Genomic DNA, 24,868 nt, shown 5'->3' on the forward strand with positions numbered 1-24,868 from the left:
GGAAACACACTATTTTTTATAATCTTTGAACACTGTTTTGCTTATTTGTAATAATCTTGTGTTAGCATCAAAAAAGCAAGACCAACATAGGTGGTACTTGTTCATAGCCAGCTCCTTTCATGTGTCGTTGTGCAGAATAGCCTGACTTCTCTGTGGACTTACCTCTAACTTTCCTGTTTTTTTTTTTTTGCCTTTTGTCAGGGCAGTGCCTCAAGAAAATGATCTGTCCCTCACACAGCAGCTCCCAGTTACGCTCTCGTGGCTGCACGGCTCGTCTGTGATTTATGCGTGTGTGTAATTGAGTGTTAATAAAAAGTGTGTCCGGAGCGCATGTAATTGTGTGTTTTCAGGACCCACCATGTGTGAGCTTATGTGTAATTGGGTGTTATCGATGTTGTGAGTGTATGTCGGGGGTTGAGAGAGCGAATGGACAGGTTACAGTGTGATTGCAGTTTGGAAACTGACTTTAAAAGTACGCACCTTTTCTTTTAGTTGATAAAGTTTCACGACAGGAATTCCTCTCATTATTTTAAATTCTGTTTTATTAATGTTTAATTTACTCGATAAGTTATGGAATACCAAAATAACTGACATTATTTTTTTCTTTGATTAGTTTAATGACTCTTAAGCACAAGAAAAGTGTTCAAAAGCTTAAAGATGAGTAAGATTAGACTTTTTTTTTTTTTTTTGAGAGTAAATCATACAATGGCATGCTGGATTTTAAATTGTGATGTGCACAGGAATGCATCATGTTTGCCCCAGTTGGAATATGTATTCAATACTGTTTGTCAATTGTATGAGAAATAAAATATCTCAGTCTTTAACATTTTTTTCTGTGTAAGTGCTGATTTAAAATAATACTTTTCTGTGTCTGATTGGTGTACGTATGGGTTTGTGATGCCAGTGTATAGAATAGGTGCATGTGTGTGTATATATAGTGTGGTACGAGTGCTGTTTAATTGATGCGGGCTGGCCATCGATCCCTCCCGCCCAGCCTAATGAAGGCCTGATTGGTTTGTGAGGGCTGGCTGGTTCTGCTTAGCTGCCTCTGCCTGCTGCCCCGGCTGCACTCACTACAACACACATGCACACACTCAATTCAACATCATTCTCCTCTTTCCCTCTTAGTCTCACACTTTACATTTCTGCTCTGACTTTCTATTCATCTTATTGTCCATAACTCTTTCTTCTTTGCTTTTTGTTCTTTGCCCATTCTCCATCTAGATCCACTAAAATGACACCTCAATTCCCCATCATTTACAGCAGAGTGCTACACTTACTGATAATGAAAATTCTTTTTTTTGGAGAAATTTCAAAGTACAACACTCAATGTCTACACTCTTTGTGCTCAGATTTGACCCCTGCTGTGTAAAATCTTGGCCCTGTTTGATCAATTTGAAAACTTTTTTGCCAAAGTGTCGATACAGGCTAACGTAGTTGTGTGTGCAGCTTCCAGGCTGGATTCTCTCCCTCAATCTGACATGATTCATGTCCCTTCTCTTGTCTCCATCTCTGTCTCTGCAGCGTTGGTGTCTCTTCCTGCCTTTTCTTGTCAACCAGCCTGAAATCCAGTCAGTCAGTCACTCAGATGTCACAGTGCTTCTCCTGTCATGGCAGTGCCCATAAATGTCTTTTTGTGTCGCTCAGCTCACTACAGACACAGGTATTACACCGCCCTGTTAATGGCTTTGTCAGATGGCCTTTTCACAGAGCCAGTCAGGAAGACAGACAGCAGACTGCTATCAGTCTGTGTGTGTACATCTGTGTGTATATGTGTGACTGTGCACATGTGTATGTTTCTGCACCAGGACTCAGTGCAGGAAATAAAAGGCCACACAGCTATCCACTAGTCATGTATCAGCAGAATTCCTCAAGTCGCTCTAATCTGTCAAACTGTCTTTGTCATAGGAATATTCTCATACAACCCTAAAAAGCTGAAACAGTGTGAAAAATGATAAACAGAATGTGATGTTTTTCACAACATGGAGAACCTATGTTTGATTTAAAATAGCACAAATGCCAGAATTGGTATTTTTTTTGGCTTCATGTGGGCAGTGTTGATGGTCCTGCTGGAAAAGGAGTCAGTATCTCCATAACGTTTCTCAGCAGATGGAAGCATGAAGTGCTTGAAGAGTTGGCTGTGGACTTGATAAAGCACAGTGGACCAACAGCAGCAGATGATATGGCACCTCAAACTATGGCTGACTGTGGAAACTGAAAACACTGGATTTATAGCACCTTGAATTCTGTGCCTCCCTGATCTTATTTCAGTGTTGGGGACCTTGATTTCCAAAATTGAGTTAAAAATCTAATTTCATCTGAAAACAAGACTTTGGGCGCTTATTACATGTGGTTAAAAAGTAGCTTGATACAAAGAACACAACACTTGTAGCCCATTTCCTAAATTACTGCATGGGCTCAGGAACACTTCCACAAATCATTGTCTGTCAACACAGGTCACCATGCCATCCACAAATACAAGTTAAAACTGTACCATGAAAACAAAGAGGCCATATGTGAATAATCCAGAAAACCAAAGCTCATTTAAATTGGACCATGGCACTATGGAAAACTGTTCTGTGGTCAGATGAATCAAAATTTTAAATTCTTTTTTAAAACCTTGGACTCCATGTCCTGCAGACTAAAGAGGAGGGAAAGAATCCAGCTTGTTATCAGCACACATTTCAAAGGCCTGCATCTCTGATGGTGTGGAGTTGCATTAGTGCCTATGGCGTCAGCAGCTTGCACATCTGAAAAGGCACTATGAATGCTGAAAAGTATATAGAGGTTGAAGAGCAACATATGCTCTGATCCAGGCAGCACCACTTTCTGGGAAGGAATCACATATTTTAGTGAGACAGTGCTAAACCACATACCACATCCATCACAACAGTATGGCTTCGCAGTAAAAGAGTCCAGCTGCTGAACTGGCCTCCCTGCAGTTCCGACCTTTCACCAATAGAAAACGTTTGGCAGAACATAAAACGAAAAATCCGTCAAAGAAGACCCAGGACAGTTAAGCAGCTAGAATCAATTCAGAGGAAATTTCCAACCAGTCTATCCTGTACTTAGCTGTGCAGAGCCCAAGAGGAGACCCAGAGAAAGTTCAAGAGAAAGTCTACTTTTTCATTTTTCAAAATCTAAATTTTCCACAAATAGGATTCATTAGTTAAAAAATAGGATTCCTCAATAATAACCTATATTGCCCAGGACAAAGCATCTAAATACTGACAGCTGAATATCTTCACCCCTGCCCCCTTGTCCCATGTAATGGCAGTACAGATACCAGCCAGAGATAAGGGCATGTTCAATATTTGCTGTCTATTCTCCCATTGCTGAAAATGAGGTGGCTACATTATATACTGCATGAATTTAAAGCCTCCAGTAAACCATAGGTTTCTCAAAGATGTCAAAGTTACCACAGTTTATGTTGTAAAAAATAAACATCACGGGCAGCTCTGCAAATAAAATACAGTGATCATAACCTGGGATACTAATATTTATCATGTTAAAAGGGATGTGAATCACCAGGTGTGCATGTAAAAAATATTTACAGAATAGGATCAGAATAGGACGAAGTCCATGTTAAAGCACCATGATTTCCTACTACCGTCAACATCATCTTTTGTTATTGTTTTGATTGAGAGCCCACTGATGGTGGAATTGACATACTGTGTTCAACTAAAAAGGGAACAGACACTGTATTTATTAGACACTGCATATGTTTAGCTGTGGATCAATGCATATTTGTTTTGTTCTTTGTTGTGTTTATGAATTTATTGCAAGGAACATGTCTGCAGTGAGTGCCACTCAAGATGTTAGCAGTTTTGGAGATGTCTTTCAGCTTTGTGTACACAGTAGGGTTAATTTACTGAGGCTTCTTTGGGATTTTGTTGAGAATGTGTGCAGAATATTGACTACAGTTTCCTTGTTTAACAGCAGAGCAGTATAAGGAAGCAGACAGCACATAGTGTGTAAAAATGAACATGCTTTGTAACTGTGCACTTTTCAGCAGACGCCGTTTCGGAACAGGAGGGTTTAGTGAGCGACCAACAGTGCATTGATCAAACCGCCTGTCAACCCGCCGTGCATCTTTATTTCACGTCTCTCCATCTGGTACTGTAGCCCACACCTCTGGCCTCATATACCACAGCCTTCACCTCATCCAGCCTCCACCAACAAATACACAACAGCATACACTGCCATAAGTGGTGTGTGTTTACAGCTTGTTCATTTCCACTCTCCAACTCTCAGCAGAGGAAAAAGAACGGGGGAGAGAGTGGGGGGTAGAAAAAGGAGAGAGGAGGTTCAGAAATGGCGAGAGAGAAGGGGCTATCGGAAAGGAGAGGGAGGGCTAGCGGGTAGTGTTTTTGTCCTGGAGAGAAATAGCCCTCTAGGTTGTAATTGGAGGTAGAGAGAGAGTGAGAAAGAGGGGGAGAGAGAGAGGGTGAGGAGGGAGGAAGAGACAGGAGAAATTGCTTGGCTGGGGCTGTGTGGGATGATAGTGTTTTTGACAGGTAAATAAGGCTGTGATTGTCGACAGTTACACTGCACCTCGCTGACCCTCACACACACCGGCCTCCTCCATCTATATTTCACTCTGACACACATGCTGACGCTCCTCTCTCTCCCTCTCTCCTTCTCTCTCTCTCTCCCTCTCTGCACTGACACACACACATCCAGGCATGTGCTCGTACATGCACACAAACACTCAGATGCTAGTTTGTAAATATGACATAAAGTACACGTTAACACTCATGAAGTCAAATCAAACTGGGACTAGTTCATCTACTTCTTGTTGGCTAGATAGTCAGTCATGTGACCAGACCTGGAATGTAACTTCTGCGTTTCAAAGGATTACTTAAGCATCTTGATTGTAATTCATATGAGCTGAGAGTCCTTGAAGCTGTAAATAAAAACACCTCTCTGGCAGTTTTTAAGTAAAGACCACTGCCAATGCATTCGCAAAATTTAAATAGAGTGCAGGAGTTTACTTGCAGTTTTTGTTTGATTTATTCCTCTCCTTAGCTCCTGTCTTATGTAATATTAGTACTTTTTAAAGCTTTTTCACTTTCCAGTACTATAGTTAGATAACAGACATTGTTGTTAGAAAAAAGTGAGACCAAAGCATATAGGTATCAAAAACCTTGTTTCCTAAATGATCTAATATCAACCTCGTCTGTTGACAAGATTGGACAAACTTACCACTTACCACTTAGGGCTGTCATGACACCAGGATTTTAAACTTCGATATGACACCAGTAAAAAGCCAAATGATAACCAATTTTGATCATGCATGCCCTGAAGGCACTCGCATGCGTATGCAACCCAGGAGCAGCTTGTGTGTGTTTGTCTTTGTGTATTTATCTGCAGCTTTAAAACTTTGAGGGTGTTGTGCCTGTTTGTTAAACTAACTGCTGCTCTAAATCATCCATTCCCCCTACGATCAGATTATTACATTCTCCTTAGGTTTACTGTTTCTTACAGTCATTTACCTTTTTACCCTAAAAGATCTTTTTATTCTTTTAATAGCATCATCTTTTATTGTTTTATTTAAGGGTCAACTGATGTTGGTTTTTCAGGGCCAATATCAACACTGATTATAAGTAGTGCATGAGACCAAAAAATTATATTTAGAACCATTATGCATTTATTATGACTTATAAAATGCCCTTAATGTGACAAAGTAGAACTGCATGTTAAAGATGAATAAAAATAGACTATTTAGCACAAGCTCTGTCAACATGAGAAACAGCACAGAGCAACACTGCAACAAGAAACAGGAAGTGATGCCGTACTCTCCCTCTGTCAGTGCCACCCAGGCGTCAGTGCTGATTAGCTAGTTATGTGACATCAAGCCAGTCATAGGGTTGTGGGAAGGAGATTAGGCGAGACTGTAGAGAATGAAAACAAAGTCAGAGGGGAAGACACACCTTGCAGTGGAGCCAGAGAAGCTGGGCCGATATGGGAAAATAAAATACTGATACTGATAACTGCTAAATGCCAATGCATCAATAATCAGCCAGGCCTACCCTTCGTTAGCGTCAATAATTGGTCTATCTTTAGTTTTATTCAGCCTGTTAAATCAGAACTGTTAGGCTGATTTATATCAGTATTTGTTTGAGGTCCTGTTTTATATTTTAAGTAGGGCTGTGAAACTGTTCATAATTTTTGATCGCTCTGATCTCAGGGTTTCTATTTTTAATAGTGAAAAATCTCTTTGTTGTCTCATTTTGAAATTCCACTATTAATCGTTTTTTTTTAATTGCTCTTATTTCGTTGTGGAACTTTTTTACTGTCTTGAACTAAGAATGACTGACTTTTTGTTTAGATACAGACCTGCTTTAAGTTTAAAGAAAATCAGGAACTTCAGATGGTAATGGATAGTGAAAAAGAAACTTGTTATGGATTGAAAATCAATCAGTCAGCCTTTATTTGTATGTCACTTTTCATTCAAAATTATGTAGCACAAAGTGTGTATGTGAATGTTGCAGGTATTGAGCAATCCGGTATCAAATACATTTCCTTGTACATGCAGGTCTCAAGTTGTTTTTTCACAAATGTGCTCACGCATTGAAATACAGAACTGAATGGTACAGAACCTAAATGAAATCTGAAGAAAAAAAAAATACCAAGTTGTTTAGAAAACCATCCATAGTTCCCCCTACCTTCCCCAGTTACCCTATAACCCAAACCTTGGGCTATTTTTCACTCTTTATTATTTCACAATGTCACAATCACCATGGTTTTAATAATTATGAATGCTGGATTCCAGGTCTTATTGAATTGTGGAAGTTTATCCTTCAGAGTGTATCTTTTCCTCTCCAAGTGGAGCGTGTTAGTAAAATCATCTAACCACATCTTAGAGCTAGGGGCACTCGCTCTTCCCTAGCATTAATATCAGTTTCTTTGCTATTATAAGGCAGTGAGAGAGAAAGCATTGCTGCACACTGTTTAATCTTTTAGAGGATTCAGATAAGCCAAGAATGATAAGCAAAGGCTCTGGCTCTATTTTGTTCATAGCCTCAGATATAAAAAAAAAAAAACAAAAACAAAAAAACCATCCAGTCCCAAACATTGAGTTCAAGGACAGAGTACAAAACTGTGATGATGGTTTGCTACAGGGGTATGACATTTATCACACAAAGGAGATGTTTCTTGGTCTGTGGAGTGTAGCTTCTCCTTGGAGTAGGGCAGCCTATGTATAATTTTGAGCTGGACAAGGCAATGCATTGTTTTTTTTGAACTGGTTTGTACGTTCTCTAAGCTCTCTTTCCACAGGCTTGCTGAGATTGCGGTACCAACTTCCACCTCCCACCTGGTCTTTTTTACTGCTAATTTTACTCTTTTTCTTCTGTCTATAAACTCTTTCTGCGTAGCTTTCACTGAATAGTTTGGGTCATTGTTATGTTGGAAAACAATAATTCTCCCAAGCTTTCGTTCTCTTGCAGACTGAATAATACTGTCCTCCAGGATTTTCCTATATTTTGCCACATCCATTATAGCCTGTACCTTTACAAACCTTCCAGGACCCACTGCCGAGAAGCATCCCCCACAGCATGATGCTGACACCACTGTGCTTCATGGGGGGGTGGTGTTGTTTGTGGTGATGTGCACTGTTCCACCAAACATAGTGTCTTTTCTGATTGCCACAAAGCCCCATTTTGGTACTTTCTTCCACTTAACCATGGAGTCTCCCACATGCCTTTTGGAGAACTGTAGTCAAGATTTCTTGTGAGTTCTGGTGTCTTGGCGGCCTATCTCACTAGTCTCCTTCTTGCACGCTCACTCAGTTTGTGAGGATGGCCTGATCTAGGCAGATTTACACGTGTGCCATATGTCTTCCAATTCTTGAATTTGCTTGGAGTGTTCCTTTGACTTCATGGTGTAATGGTAGCCAGGAATACTGATTAACCAGTGACTGGACCTTCCAGACACAGCTGTCTACATACTCCAATCACTTGAGACACATTCACTACACTCAGGTGATCCATATTTAATTAATACTGAGACTACTAGCTCCAGTTGGCTGAAGTTCTGTTGAAAAGGGTCAGTCGCTTTAAAAGGGGGTGAATATTTATGCAGTCACTTATTTTATCTTACATCTTTTTGTTTCATTTACACTCCTTTGTAGAAATCTGTTTTCACTTTAACATTAGATAGATAGATAGATAGATAGATAGATAGATAGACAGACTGCTGCTGTCTCTGCATCACCACAGTAGTATCTCTTCTTCCTTCCCTCCTCTCCCCCTTCCTTCCATCTTCCCATTCTCTTTTATCAAGTCAACAGCCGTCTCCCCCCCTCCCCTCCTGCCTGCCCTTGCCTCCCTCCTCTCCTCTCCCCTCTCCCCCCTCCTCTCCCTCTCTCTTCCCTCTCTCACTTCAATCTCAAGTGTTTTCAATTTTATTCTAGAGTGGAATTAACTACCCCCGATGTCAAATTGCCGACGAAATCGATAATAATATCTTTACAAAAGAGGATATTCCAGTCTCTCGCGTCGGCTTTTGAAAAATGGAAAATTTAGCCGAGATTGATTCATTAGTTGACACGTTATAGGACGGTATAAGTATTGATCGCGGCCTGTCATGTCCCATCTCGGCTAATCGAAGCTGAGGCGCTCTGTCGATGGGCGCATTTTTCATAATTCCGTCGCCGGGGAGAGAGAGCAGCCGGCAGAGGCGACTGCAAGGCACAGAGAGAAAAAGAGGAGAGTATGAGGGGGGCAGAAGAAAGATAGAGAGGGGGGAGAGAGATGACTTGGGGGGAAATAGGTAGGGGGCAAAGAGTGGAAGACTGAGAAATAGAGTGAAAAAGAGGCATGGGGTAAAAAAGGGAGAGAGGGAGAAAGCAGGTTTTGTGTGTCCGTGCGTGTGCGCGCTTTAGCCGTGCGTCCGCGCAGCATCTCCAGCCCAGAGGCCTCGGGGTGAGACAGAGAGGGAGCCACGGGGAGGAGAGGCTATGTTAATGGTGCAGGTATTGGGGCGTAGATAATTAATGCATTAACTAATTAAAGTCAAACGGGGGAGATAACGAGGTGGAGGGAAGTATAAGGAAAAGGGAAAAGACGGCGGGATGGATGGAGGGAGGGAGAATTAGGGTGACAACAGGGGGAAGAGTGGGTTTTAATAGCGAGGAGAGGTGTGGAAAAGGAGAGATGAGACGGAGGATGAGGGAGAGCGAGAGGGGGGTTGGGGGGGGGGGGGGTGGAGGCGGGTGGAGGCGAGGTGAGGGTGGGGGGGGGGTGAAATAAATAGAAATTGAATGGCTTGGGTGCGAGCAGAGAGAAGTTCTGAGGCGGAAAAAAATATAAAGAGGAGTGAGAGAAGACACAACGACAATGATGGAGAAACTTTTGATAGTTGTGCAATTCGTTTGGAAAAGTTGGCATTGGCGTGCTCAGGACTTATAAGTCCAACATAATGCCACTCCTCTGGCAGTCTTGTCACGAGTTTGCACAAATCCAGAGGCCCTGTCAATCAACAAAAGGAGGTTGTTGCAAAGGAATGGAGTCTACCTGTTTGTCTTTGGGGTCTGAGAGCTTCAAACCCCCAGACTCCCTTTTGTTCCCTGGTGGATATAGACCACTAGATTAGAGGTCATCATTTTGCACAAAGAGCCACAGCGGTTTTCAAAAAAATGCCCAAAAATGGTGTATTCACTTACCGCATGGAAAAAAAATGACTGGAATAAAAAAGTAGTCTGAGCACTTTAAATTTGAAATGTCTCACCCAGTAGATTTCACCAGTAAAAGGACAAAAATCTCTTCACTCTCAGTGTTTCTCTATGCAATCCTGTTTACGAAAAGATGGGATTCTGTACTCAGTATGGCCTCGAGATGTTCCAATACCACTTTTTCCTTCCCGATACCAGAGCGTTGGGTCTGGGCCGATACCAAGTACTGATCTGCTACAAAACAATGACTATATGCCATTGTGTCACAGTGTGTTTCAGTGCTTCTCGCAATCATGAAAACAGGACACTCTGGATTAAACAAGATCTCCCATTTGCTTTATCACGCTCCTTTTGTCTTGGGATGAACCATATATAATTTTTGCTAATATATATAATAAGTCACTGTTCCCAAACTCAATCCTGATACTGATTCCGATACCAACAATAACACAGAGGACCACTGCAGGGTCTCTCTGTCTCTCCATTATGCTCTTTCCACATCGATTCCATAATGATCTTCATGTTTAAGCATGCACAGTTTGACACATTCCTCTAACAAAGCAGTCTGGAAAACCAGTATGGCGGTTAGCATTCAATATACAATCAAAATGGGTTTTTAAAAAAACAGACAAAAAGGCATTTATTATCAAATGTACTGGTGTGGATTTAATATTAAAAGTCCTTAAAAAGTCACCCAAGCTCCAGGGTCACTACAAAGGCATTGATAGTTACAACTGAATGGCACAATGGTTTGTTTTAAGAGAGGAAAAGGTAAAAGGCTGTGACTTATGGTTAAAAGTTATTGAACTTTTAATAACCTGCGTCACTCTTTGTCATATGTAACAAGGCTGATACCAGATCTCTACATAAGCATGTGTGCTCACTGATACCAGTACCCCCATTTTCAGGAGCTTTGGATGTATTTCTGATACTCATATTGGAATTAGAACAGCTCTACCTATTTGCCACCTTTTTAGTACGTATTGTGGCCAAAGCAGTGACTATTTGCCGTGGTAACGCAGTATGTTTTAGTGCTGGGCAATTAACTCAAGGAAGTCTGGCTGCAGACCGTTTATTCCTGATGGTCACTCTCAGACCGTTTATCTGGGATGCCAAATATCTCAGAGCAGAAATAAACGCTAAATCTTTGGAAATTAAATTAGATTAAGGTTTCATTTAGGGTTAAGTTAAGGGTTAGGATACCGAAAGTCTAATCAAAAAACCTTTAATAAAGCCGAGTAGACAGTCTGCTTACAGGAAAAAACTCATCCTCCATGAAATCACTCTGACACAGCCAACATAGCTAACAAAGCTCCTTTAGTTGTGTCAGCTATACAGCTAGCAGAGCTACATAGCTAACAGAGCTAAAGCTAACCTTACAAAGCAGCTATGTAAACTAATTTATGTAGCTACATTAGCTTTAGCTACATTTGCTAAAGCTCACATCAGTAAAGCTTACTTACCTACGTTGGCTTATGTAGTAAGTTATGTTTATTACATAGCTAGCTTAGCTAACTTCTTCTAAAATGGATCTTTGAATAATGTAATCCCTGATTAGACCTCTGACCTTTTTCTCTGTTTTATTTCTGATATGCTTCTTAGTCTGTAATGTTTGTAACGTGGTTATTTCTTGAATATAACTGCCAGACTTTGTTTATGAATAAATTTAATTTAAAAAACTCAAAAACTGGAAATATGTTGTACTGACAAATAATGGCACTTTTTTTCTGAGATATACGGTGTCTCAGATGAACAGTCTGCGAGAACAGCTGTCAGAAATGTACCGTCTGCAGCCAGACCCCTCACGATTAGCTGAGGACAATTTAAGTGAGGAGCAGCATGCACTCTGGGTAGTTTAAAAGGTGAGAGCTAAAGAAGATGACAGGCAGTTTTCATGAACGAAAAGGTAAAATTACCTCAGTCACCTTTAACAGGCAACTGGCAACAGTTGTGGCTGTCTTTCAAGGCAGAAATTTTCACATTGATTGTATATATTCAAGAAATAAATAAATGCAAAAATGCTCAATGCTCCAACAAAAGCACAGTTAGCTTTTATGATATACTTTACAATCCGACCAGCTCTCTTAGACATAGAGGAACATTAGAGGTCATCACACCGTGCGTGCTAGAAAAAGACATGCTTCCATTAAACACTGCTGGCAACTCTGGGCTCAAGGAACTGGTCAACTGTTTGAACAAGTGTTAAGTGTTGTCATCACATCAGTGAAAAGATCAGTTGATCATGGTCACAATATCATTTATAATTATTGTGATTTTTTATAATGGAGCAGCCCCTTTGTATTTACATGTTTTTTTTCTTTTTCTGGCTAGCTACTTGTGGCAGATGGCTGTCCATCTCCATGTCCGGTTCTGCTCAAGATTTCTACCTGTAACAAGTAAGTTATTTCTATGCTTGCTGGAGGATCAATGTTGGGTATGTGCAGTTCTATTATAAAGAATAGAAGGCCTAGACCTGCTCTCCTATGAAGTGAGACACTTATTTTTGAGATGTAAAATATGTATTTATTGATATTTATGTCTTTTAAGCACCTGTGAGGAGACTTTTACTTCTTCAGGTGTCAGACAAAGCAAGGTAAAGTGCAAAGTTTAACATGATGTGATATTAATAGTGGAGAGCGGGAGGAGATACTCAGGTAAACACACATAACTTATAACTGTAAAGAGCAAGATCAGCAAAGGGATAGGAGGTACCACTTTTGTTCACAGGGGTCACCAAATCAACACAAATTAAAAGTTGCTCACAGGAACTTTAATTTTTCACAACTGTACAAGTCATGGCCAAACATTCCAGTTTTTCATGGTCACCGTTTGAGTTTTGTTGGTTGTCACCTGCTTCTCCAGTGTTTATCTTTGTACGTTCATCTTTTGGTCCATTTTTGTCCTCTGTATGACAGACCACCAAATTCTTGAAGCCTTGAAGGGTTTTATCAGTTATATGCCCAACATAAATCCACCCATCTTAAAACAAAACAATGCTACAAAGGAAAATATGACAGTAAGAGGTTATCAAAAAGTCAGCCTACCAATCAATCGACAGTCTGTTGTGTTTATATCATGGTTGTTGTTTTTTCACTATTGTCAATCAAATCAAGACCATAAATAATAAAGTTATGCTGTGGCCATTGCTTTACTTTGGTCATTGCTTCTGCAACATTTTTCAGAAAGCCTTAGCTCTGTTCTTTCACCCTGTTATGACAGAAATGAGACCGAAATGTGCGCTGTTTTAGCTCGGTCAGCAGAGAAGAGAAGTCCCATGTACAGGAGATGTAGTCCTCATCACACTGGATACACATTTCCCATTTTCCTATCTGAATGAGAATAAAGCACCCACTGAAATTATCTTAAAAAGTGACAGACTACCCAAATCTCTCCTGAGTCTAGTCACTCTTCAAGAAGCCTTGAGAGTTGTGAATTTAACACCAAACATGAAGTCCCCCATTGTGCTGTTTGAAAAACCATCAAATGATAATCAACCATTCTACAAAAATCCCCACTATTTCCTGTTCATGACCACAGATATTGACTTTGTTATGGTCATTTCTTTAGTGTTGTCATTTATTAACAGATTCTGCAAACTGAATCTCCATTTTTTTTGTCTTCAATCAAAATCCAGCTTGCCATTGTCTTCAATCAGCCAAACAGGTTTTAGACATGGTCTCAAAAAAACATAGTAACAAAAAGTTGAAATTGTGCCCTGACAGAAAATAGTCTAGTAAGTGGTTCTCAAAAATCAGTGCATGGGGTGCAGGTGGCCTAGTGGTTCAAGGTGCACCCCATGTATGCGGACGGCCAGGGTTCGAATCCGGCTGAGGCCCTTTAGCTCATGTCTTTCCGCTGATCTCGTCCTTGTTTCCGACTCTAACTTCTGTCCTCCTCAGTCAAATAAAGGCACAAAAATGCCCAAAATATATCTTTAAAAAAAGTGCACCACCCATCATATGTATATCTTTGTCCAGCTGAAATGAACTAACTAAACATGTTGAAAATACTAATTTCTCCCAGAAAGTTCTCTTCCTAGAGTTCAGTACACCATCCTTGTTTTACCAAAGTTGGTCCTCACAGACAAGACTTGTCAAAATGACGGGCACTTCACTCATGGTGCAAAAGTATCAACACTCATAGGCATTCTGGGAAAACTATGCAGATTAAGGGATTACTAACAAAGTTTGGCAGTTGAATTCATGAAATATCCACACTGCAAACATTACAGACTTCATAAATTTAAAAAATGAGAAGTCAGAGGTGTAATCCTGGATTAAATTACAAGTATGCATAGACCCATTTAAGAAGTAGCTTCATGAAGTGTGGCTCTCTTTAGCTTTGGTAGCTAAAGCTAACATAACTATTTTAGCAATGTAACCAATGTTTTTATATAAGCCAATTTATATAAGTTATATTTAGCAAATGTAGCTAAAGCTACAAACTACATAGATAATGTGCCTATGTATCTTACATAGCTGCTGTATGAGCTCAGCTTTATCTAGGTTAGCTACTTTAGCTACAAAGCTCCATTATCTTTGACCTCGTTAGCTTTAGCAATGGAGCCTTAGCTAAAGTAGCTAAAGCTTACTTAGCTACGTAGATAACAGATATGTCACTACTCAATGAGTTTAGCTACATTAGCTGTGTATCTCCATTATCTACGTAGCTTGTACAGTTAATGGGCCTATGCTAGCTATGCTGGCTGTATTTGAAATTTCAATGGAGGACAAACTTTTTTCTTGTAATCAGACTGTTTTCTCTGCTTTAGCCTATTACATGTTATGTTGTACATGTGTAATCAAGTTTTGCAAGTCAGTTTTTAAACTTTTAACTTTTTGTGTCCCAATCTTTATCTCAACTCATACCCTAACCCTAAACAGAAGTTTAATCCAATTTATTTCAAATGTTTTTGCATGTACAGTATTTCTTTTATAATAGTGATTTGGCAAATTTTTCATGGGTGCAACCAACATACTCAGCTCTGCTGCTCATCCCACGAATGCATGTTCCTTACAAATGTGGAACCATCTAAAAGGGTAATAAACAGACTTTCCAATGGTATATGATTTATTGCCAAGAAGCATTACAACAAAGAAATAGTTTACCAAATGCAAGTTTCCTAACTTTTTGTTCCAAGTTTACATATTGGTTCCAAATATCAGTGATTGCTCAGAACTACTAATAATCGGTACTGTATTGGCCTAAAAAATCAATGCCAGTTGGCCCCTAGTGAACAGTTCAAGCCATTGACGCTGAATTTTTCGTGTTCCCTGCTGAAGTTCTGTTGTTTATTGACATCTGTCAGCAATCCATGTGTCTCTTGATTTCAGTCAGGTCTTCCAAATGACAGATTACCAAATTCTTGCGCACCATTTTATACATTACATCTTACAGGATAATAAACTAAGTGGCAAAAATAGACTGAGGAAAAACTGTGAAAACAAATAAACAAGTAAGGTGTTCTGCAATAGTCAATGAACCCATCTCCCTCATGTTAATATCTATGTCTGTATTGTTTTATACAAATTTGTGTCTTTTTAAATCCCAGTGTGTTTTAATGAGGCAGTGCTGGATCACTTATTGTCTTTGTAGGCATGTTGAGTTGAAAATGTGCTGAAAATGACCCATAAGTCGTCAAAATGAAGCCGAAGTCGAGCAAAGCAGTAGCTCCAATGAGCCTGACGCTCTAACACCAGAGTGAAAGCAATGTGAATCTCAATCCCATAATTGATTTTGATAAACTAACATGCATGGTGTGAGGAAGTCCTCCTGCATTGGGGAGAAAATTGGGAGTGTGTCCGAGGGGCCACCCCCAAATCAGCAATGATAAAAGTGGAGCTGAAATGGGTTGTGGGATAGAATCAAGAGAAATGAGATACACCAAATTAGAAGAGATTGGCCTGATGGACTTGGATTAGAAGGAAAAGAGGTGTATGGGGAGGGGATGACGAGAAGAGGAGGGGAGTGAGTGAGTGAGGGAGTGCATATGTGGAAGATGGGGAGAAATGGGAGGGGAGGGAAGGGGGGTCTCGGTACTTGGCAGTCTCTGGGTATCTCAGGTTCTCTCCGGCCGGGAAAGCGGTCGATATTTAATTGTTATTGCTAGCATGGAACGCACGGAAGCGGGGCCTGTACGAAAATTTCTCATTTATTTGGTATTCTTGTTTTCTCTCCTTTTCCTCCTTCCACCCGGCGCCCCTCTTTGCGAGGGTGAGGTGTGGGGGGGAAGTGAGGGTGGGGGGTATTTGTGGGGGCAAATGGAGAAAGAAGGATAGGGATGAAATTTGAAGGGGAGAAGAAAAAAAAAACCCACTGCGTCCTCCTCTCCTAAGTTTAGTTTCTGTCTCTAGACGCATCATATCCACCTTCTATCACCCCCCACCCTCCCCTGCCTCCCCCTCCTCACTCCATCAACCCCCACCTGTCCAAAATGAAAAATCCGTCATTTTCATCAAACGTCCAACCAAATATTATCTACACTCCATTCCCAAAGATCGAATCTTATTTAGGAGGGCGACGGGATTCGCCATCTGTTTTCAAATTTCATTCCTCCATGAACTTTATTTTCCCTCGACTTTGGACAAAATTATAACCCGATCGATCCGATTTCTGGCCACCACCCGTCTACATATATTTTCCCGGCGCGGGGCTCTTCACTGTGCAGGTCAATTTTTTCTGTCTCACGTCCACGGGAACACGTGCAGAACAGAGTGTGCAGCTGATTCAAACTTAAATGCAGTCAGGCTGATGTGAGGTTCAGGCTCAGCACCTCTCTTTTTCCTCCCCCCTCGTTTTCTCTCTCTCACTGCGCGCTCGGATCTCTCCCCTGCGCGCTTAACACCTGCCTGTTTCTCCATCTCCGTTTTTTTTTTTTTTTTTTTTGGTTACATGTAAACTAGATCCACTCCGGACAGCAGCCACTTGCAGCGGAGTCCCCCTTTTTTGCCTGTCAACTTTTTCCTGCTTCCAGGGCAACTTTTTCCCCGCTCCAGTCCTGCGCGCTGCGTCCTTATACCACTCATCTTTTTTTTTTCTTCCTTTCCCTCTTATGGGATCTCTTCCTTCATTGCCACTCACAGATCATGCTGTTCTTCATCAGTGTAGTTTAATGCCGGAGGCAGGGAGGAGAAGGAGGCGCGATCCGATCTGTTGAACTGCCCAGATTTCCATCAACCCTCCGCGCACGTCGACAGGATTCCCCACAACTAAAGTAGGAGCAGCCGTTCAAGTCAATGAAGGAGCAGCGGTGAAGGTAAGCATCCTACTTTCCCTGTAGTGTTACGGACGAGCGGCATTAATAATTGAGAAACGCGTCAGAAATGAGAATCTCCTGAGTAGTATAATGCACTTCGCTGGTGAGAGGGGGAAACGCGTGCGCCTCATGCAGAAATTGATTGCTATAGGCTGCGTGCGCTCGTGCGCCGCAGAGTTGTCGACCGCGGCGCGTTTCCTTCTCAACAGCTCGGCAGCAACTCCTAAAAGGTTTCAACTGTAGAGCTGCTTTAGCGATACATTTGTAATTTACATCCTTCTGTGGCTTCAGAGACTGAGGCGTTGAATCCGGACAAATTTGAGATGAAAAGTATCAGAGAAGCACGAGGAAATTCCCTTCAAAGTTAGCTAAGTCAAAACGGCACAATTGGGATTGCTTGGAAATGCGCGTGCGCAGACTTAGCTTAATATTTGTTAGCTTTTAGTCAAAGTTCAGCGTAGATATTGTGATTTATTTAACATTGTATAGTGTGTATGAATGTAGCTATAGCTAACCAGCCACTGTTGTGTGTACCTGGTTAACCTTTTATTGTGCTGTTTTTATGAAGTTTGTGGTGCTTTGGTAAACTTTTCTTGTTAGTTAACATGCATTTGTATTGGACTGATTTAAGCGTGTACCTAAAATTCCATTTACCCAAGCCTTTTTTAAATAATAATTTTATTATATTGAGTGACTTGGGTCACAAGTACGGCTGTCAAGATTAATTGCATAAATCACAATTAACTAAGATCAACAATTAATGCAAAATTTTAGTTCATCACAACTAATCTCATGGTTTATTGTCCCTTTAGCAGATAGCTGTTAAGCCAGTGGTTTTTAATGTTTTTTTGCCCAGGGCACACCTAAGATCAAGCTAACCCCATGGCACACCATATTCATATCGATACAAACAGGCTCTTGAAACCATGTTACAGTTATACTCCAAATACGTTCGTACCATCTTCACAGACTATAATATCTCTGTTTTCTTATTGGCAGGCGAGTATAGTTTTGTGTGACCTTGCCATGTTTCTGCGAAGTTCCTGCAGTCAACTTAGTCGAAACATGGCAAAGTTTGTCTAGAAGAAAACAGAAGACAAAAGTAAGTAAAGTAGTTGTATAGTTGCAGTAACATTGTATCGCTGAGCAAATTCTCATGGCACACCTAGACTTGCCTCAAGGCACACCAGTGTGCCTCGCCACACCACTCAAAAGACACTGGGTTGTCAGCGTCTCCCTGCAGCTACAGTGATGTAAATATACACCAATGCTCCTTAATGTCTCTTTTCACATTAAAAAAACTCACAGAACATTCAAAAGTCATCTGCAAGTTGTGTTATCAAACATTTACCTTTCTACTGTACCCCTATTTCCCTTTCAGTCCATAACAAGTTCCTTTTCCTATGGTTAAGTTTATGTAAAAATCATAGATCTACCTTTAAAAGTAGATCTGTGTCAAAAGAGGAAGTCGTGTACCCTTAGTTTAAGACAGTAGAAAAAATGACAAAGAGACTGTAAACAGTTTTAAGTGGAATTTTAAATGCAATACAATAGATAGTAGACATTGATTCTTAGATTAATGTCAAATAAAATTTGTAATCTTTTGACCGCCCTAGGTTCAATAACATCAAAATCATAATCATGACAAAGATAAACAAATATCATCTGTGTAGTGCATTCCCAATCACTATGAGTTACACTGAATCTGTCTCACATGCAATATTTAATCGTAACCCACACTAACATACAAACTTTTTCAAGATACACATTTACCAACTATCACTGATACCAACACACGCACACAGGGCAGATTAAGGCTTTCCTTTGTGTTTGTGTGAGCTTCACTCAGTCAGACTGGCTTCATAAGTCACTTGCTTTACCTGAGAAAACCTGTCAAGCTGTTCCTCTCTTGACCATTTAGTTGCATTCGAACATGCTTCCTTTTACTATTTAATCTGGTCAGTTTTTACTTGTGAAAGTCTTGAGGCCAGATTTGACCCTGCTTTAATGCCATATTTTTGTGGCAGCTCAGTTGTAATTATGAAGAACCCTTTTTAAAACTGAGAGTTGAAAGACTCATCTTTTTCATACTTCTGATGTACACACTCTATGTGGATGCTTTTTGGTAATGAGCGTGTGGCTCACTTTGTGAACTTTTTAAAAAAAATTATACAGATTTTTCAGTTTTTCTATCCTCAGTGCTCCAGTTTTGAAACAAGCAATAGTGCTGAAGAGGTCAAAGTCACATTAGCGCTCTTACCTGGCAAAGTTCATGTTTTCTTGGATCCTCGAGTGGATGCTGCTTTGATATTTTCACCTTCACATACCACAACATTTTAAGTTATATTTGATCACTGCCAACTTTAAAATGAAGTCTGTCTTTTCTATACTTTTTATGGGGTAAAAAATAAAAAACTTTTTTTCAGTCTGAGTTCAGCTTGTTTGATTATTTTATACTTTTTTATACCAAGTATCTTAAAATATTACATCCTGGATTATTTTAATGATTGTATCCAAGAGTGCCAAAGCTTTAAAAAACACTAGTTTATTGAGGTTTATTGAGGAATTTAAGGTCTTATTTCTGCAAGTAAGTGATCTAAAATTTTAGCTGGCACATTGACTTAGATGCTTCTTTATCCAATTTTGGCTTTCTACCTACACATATTTGATTTAAACTGTGTTTGTTTGATTTAATTCACCTATTCCTGCCTTTGTTTTTAAAAAAATCTTCAATGAAATAGATAAAACATAAATTAAAACTTTGTTTTTAATCATTCTTTTTGAGTATGTGCTTTCTGCATATATTATGATAGATATCACCATATCTTATCTTGGGAGAAAAATGGCATTGAATTTGCCAGAAATCATCACATTTAACTTTTATGATCAAACCATTTCTTTGTCCTGCATTAAACCAGATCATTCAGGGCATATCACATACATTTCATTTTTGATTGTCTGCTGTACAGAATCTGGCCTTAATTTTTATCAGCACATGTCTTAAAAAGTCTTAAATTTGATTGTTAAAAGTGTGTAGGAACACTGCTTGAGAGAGCAATGACTCCATCAAAATTTGCAGGCTAACTTCTGCACGCTGTTGTCCTTGAACAAATGCGTTGGCAACGTTTTGGTCAAAACTGTAGAACTGCTTCACATCTTCACTTGATGCAGCAGGTGTACCAAAATGCCATCCTAGATCATAATAGCATGTGCTTACACTGATTTCAAGCTCATGTCATATAAGGTCAAAAACCTTGCAAATAAATAAAGCCAGATGGCTTCAACATGAAAACAAAACAGTCCTAAAGTGGGCATAAATTAGGATTTTTTTGCATGACTATGTAAGTAAAGCTTTTCCTGAACTAGAAAAGCACTCAGAGAGCACAGACCTCAGCCATTAGCCCTATCTCCCAATAGTAAAGAATCCTTTAAACAATTCCTGAATCCAGATGTGGATCCGGATCACTCCCAAAATCTAATCAGTTCTTCCTTATGCCATTTCTGACATTTTCTGAAAATTTCATCAAAATCTGTCCATAACTTTTTGAGTTATGTTGCTAACAAACTAACTAACTAACTAACTAACCCTGCCAATCACATAACCTCCTTGGTGGAGGTAATAACAAAGGTCGGTTTATGACACTAAAACATTACTGCCATTGCAGTATATCACTTTTTCAGGAGAGAGTAAATAAGTTGCAAAGTGGAACAGGTACTACATCAAAAATCAGATAAATCATGCACCAAACAAATATATGTGCACAATTATTTACACCACACTGACACAAAACTGTCCTTCATGAAGTCAAAGATAAACAGGCATCTCATTAACTTGTATACATGCTAATTTTATCACTTGATTATCTTTGTGTAACTCAGAGATCAAGAGTTTATGATGCTTTCTCCATCATACATAATCTTGTCTGCTCACTGGACTGTCTTTCTACTTTGCAAGAATTACTCATCTTCAGAGCAGATATACTGTCAAAGTTAGAGATTTTGCAGAACATTGCTAAAATGCATGGCATGAAAATGGAAATTAAATGCCTGCATTTCAAGAAGAGTGTTTTGTGCTTGTGTATTTTTTCTTGAACTGAAACATAATATTTTCCAAAGCTATAATGCTTGCACAACATTGGGATTCCAGTATCAAGAGTTGCTCTTTATAAATCTGGCCATCATTCATAGTTTTTAAAGCGTCTCATTTTTCAAGAAGATTTTAAAAATGTTATCTCTTTTTTCTCTGTTATTCTCTGCTTTGGCACACCAACTTAAAGTTCACATTACCTGCTTTAGGACCAAGCTGAAATACATCATGGCTGTTTGGAGTATCTCATTTACTGATAATTGCAATACAGTTAAAAAAATAGGAGTTTAACATTAAAATTCAGTGTTACTCCTCTTTAAGTGATTGAAATGTAGCACAGTAGTCTATGTTAAACCTAAATATCTCCTCTCCTGGTGAAGGGATCTTCTTTGTCGACTAGGGAATGTTTGGATTTCCTTAGGTAGAACAACCTGGACTCCTCTCTAATCCACATCACCGGCACCCAACATGGGGGGAGTGACCCCACCTGCGACCTCCTGAATCTGAGTTCCTCACTGAAGCTGGCAGGAAGATGTTTAGTTCCCACTGCAGTCTTGATGTGTTTTCTTTCTGCATGGCCATGCCACTGCCCAATCACTTTTCACCTCCAGGGGGGAACTTTTTCTTTTGACAGTGATTATGTGTTAATCAATAGGGTAGTTTTGTGCTTATTTTAGACCAAATTATATCCACACTGCATGAATCAGGGCTGTGTAAGAGCAGAACTTCAAGGGAGCGGAGCGTCCCTCCATTGATTAGGTATTAGCTTCACCACCTCCAACACCCAGCCACTTGTTTGCAAACGGCGCTCTATCGGGGAGGTATTCAAACGATCTGTAAGCACGGGAATCCAATATTTATAGAGGCTTTAACGGCTTCATTATTGTCAGAGAGGATGGTTCCGCGGAGGGTTGAAGCACTCATAAAGGGCCCGACGGAGTATGTCCCCATTGGCCAAGCGTTTGACAGTACACTCAATGGCTCCAATCATTCCTCATCTGCTTTATGGCTGCAAGGACGTTTATGGCTGTTATGGGGTTAAAATAAAAGCATTAATGGATGTGAAGGGCAGGGGCTCTATTCAGTAGGATGGTGTATTTAATCAACAGGCGCACTGTGAAAAGTCCATAATCCACTTGGTGACAGTTAGTGGCACCACAGGGTTACACACACTGTTGCTTTTAAGGAGGCGATGAATGAAATCCAATACAGTCTTAAACAAATTTTTCTTAGTTTATTGACGACGTCTTGGTCCTAAGCTCTGTAAAAGTAAAATGATAGAAGGCCTGATTTTGGCTTAGTTTTTGATCTAATGCAGTTTTTGATCTACTGGAAAAAAATATTTGCTCTGACCTGCTATGTTCCAGACTTCCTGCACTCGTCTGTGCAGTCATGCTCTTGCATTGATTCTTGTTGTGACATTAAAATCATGCACAAATGATTAAAATTACAGATGAAATGCCAGCAATTCTAAGGTTAAGATATTGCTGCTAGTGCTTTTAATAGATTAAATAAAACAGTGTTATCAACTGCAGGCCTTTAGATTAATTTCCACTAATATGAGGAGGATTTAATGATAACAGTAATGCAAGATCAAAAATATGTGCTTCGGATCAGTAGCTAAGCTTTTGAAATTGCTGCAAAGATATCAATCAAAACAATAATTTTTAGCCTTTTGTCTTCATTTTGATGGAACAGCTGAAGAGAAAAAGGAAATATGGGAAGAGAGGATGGGGTAAGACCAAACAGTGCTGGGATCAGGAATCCATCCTGCAACTAGCACGTCAAGGACTGTAGTCTCTGTGTTTGGGCCCTTGCTCTATCAGCTGAGCTGAACCAGCACTCATTAATCCTGTATTTCCCAAACATACATAATACTTGATTTAACGTTTTTTTCTGCAGCTGCTTGCTGCTGATGTCATCCTCTTTCCTGTGCTCTAGGATGATGGTTGCAAAACACTATCCTCATTAACATTAAGCCCTCAAACACGAGCAAGAATATTCAAGAGGTTATGGCTGCAGACCTCTTTGGTGGGGACGTTCAGCTGCAGACCTCTACAAAAGAGCGATCTCAAGTGTGGAGCAGGAAGTGGTATATATTACCTATGCCAGAATGGCGTACTGAATGACATATATTTTCTGCTCTCTGTCAGAGGTTACTGTAAGTGGCTATTAGATTGAATAGAAATTGAAAATGTACTTAGGGGGATAAGTTTAATTTAACACACAACAAACTAAGAAAACCCCAAGAGGGTTGGGGTTAGGCACTCAAACCCTAAAGGTTAAAGTTAGGCTTAGGGTAAGGGGGAGGGGGATAAAATTAAAAATAACACACCACAAACGAAGGAAAAACCCAACAAGGGGTTAGTACACCACTCCGTGCCCCACGGTCTGCAGAGGTCTGCAACAGATAAGCCCAAAACGCCCCACCATAGCGATCTGCAGCCAGATGCCTCTCAGAATAATCCTGGTTGAAATCCCGTTCGTAGAGGGCCTTTCTGCATGGTGTTTGCATGTTCTCACTGTGCATGTGTCAATTCTCTCTTGGCACTCCGACTTCCTGCCACAGACTAAAAAGGTTAGGTGTAATTGGTGGCTCTAAATTGCCCATAAGTGTGGTTGTCCCTATCTGTCATTTTTGCACCTGACTGGCAACCTGTCCAGGGTGTACCCTGCCTGCACCCAATGGCATCTGGGTTGGCTCCAGTTATGTTGGTCGGGGAATGGTAAAAATGATAAAAATTATGAGCACAGGTACATTTTTGCTTGTTTTTCAAATTTACAGAACTACTGTATTTTACTTGTTGAGTAAGGAAATAGTGGCAAGATGCCAGGATTGTGTTCCATACGGTGCTACAAAAAATCAAACAATATCGGTTTTGATACCATGCCAACCAATATGCAAGTCCTTCACATCAAATATTTGGTAATTCCTTGTTTTCAAATACCAGAAATGGCAGGCAAACTCCTGCACACTGGCTGAATTGCAAAAAACCTTGGGCGCCATTTTGGTACTGTAATGTTGCCAATGCTTTTGTGCAATTTAGACAGTGTGCATGAGCTTGCCTACAATTTTTAATGGAGTCCTTCCTGTCTATGCACCTGCCTAAGAGAACAAATGTAGTTTTTTCAAGTTTTGATACTACCTTTTATCAAAGTATCAGAGGTTATATTGTTCCAAAGCCCGTGGTATCAAAAAGTATAAATGACTGAAAATGTAAACAACCTTATCAAGCACAAATGTAAGCGTCCAAGCTTTTGTCCACTCTCCTTCCTCTCTAAATCATCATCATTCTCTTGCACTCCCCATGTTGCCTCCTCCTTCAGCCCCTTATCTGCAGATTGGGACTCACCTATTTGTGTGTCCTGCTTTCCTCTTTCACCTGCCTAACCATCTTCCTCTGTATCCAAAGCAGCTTTTCTTTTCAGAAAGCAAGCCCCCTGTTTTGGAGTCGCTGACCCCCCTCGGCTCTCTCCTCTCCCTACCCCGTCTCCCACTTAACCCCATATTTCACAGCTGAACTACGGCTAATTTCCCCCCAGTCCTCTGAACAGCACTCTCTCTACTGCTGGAGCACGCTTAATTACCCACAATTAAAGCCAAACGCTAACGAGAAAATTGCTCTGTTATGAAATTACTTCAAAAGGACTGGAGTAAGTAGAATGGATTGGAGGAAAAGTTGGGTATAGCCTCTGGTGGCAGAGAAGATCTTGTGCGCTGTCTTTCCGCCTTGAGCTGTCTCAGTGGACGGCAGTAAGCAAAGACTCCTGCAGCAGCACCCAGAGCTGTGGACTACAATATTCAACAGCTAAACTCTGGTGTTGGCATTAAGGAAGCACAAGTGTTCAC

At 40.3% G+C, this 24,868-nt stretch overlaps 1 protein-coding gene across 2 annotated transcripts in view; it reads left to right on the forward strand.

Moving 5' to 3' along the window:
- Nucleotides 1-24,868, forward strand: part of erfl1 (Ets2 repressor factor like 1) — a 157,948-nt gene that overhangs the window by 52,781 nt on the left and 80,299 nt on the right. The window contains exon 7 of one of the 2 annotated variants that reach the window (XM_041793690.1): nt 12,008-12,072. The gene's annotated coding sequence lies outside the window, so the exon portion shown is untranslated. Of the gene's footprint in view, nt 1-12,007; nt 12,073-16,802; nt 16,932-24,868 lie in introns of those variants that run through there. The other variant, XM_041793691.1, reaches the window with a different exon arrangement.

The sequence above is a fragment of the Cheilinus undulatus genome, linkage group 8 (genome assembly GCF_018320785.1).
Source record: "Cheilinus undulatus linkage group 8, ASM1832078v1, whole genome shotgun sequence".
NCBI lineage: Eukaryota > Metazoa > Chordata > Actinopteri > Labriformes > Labridae > Cheilinus > Cheilinus undulatus.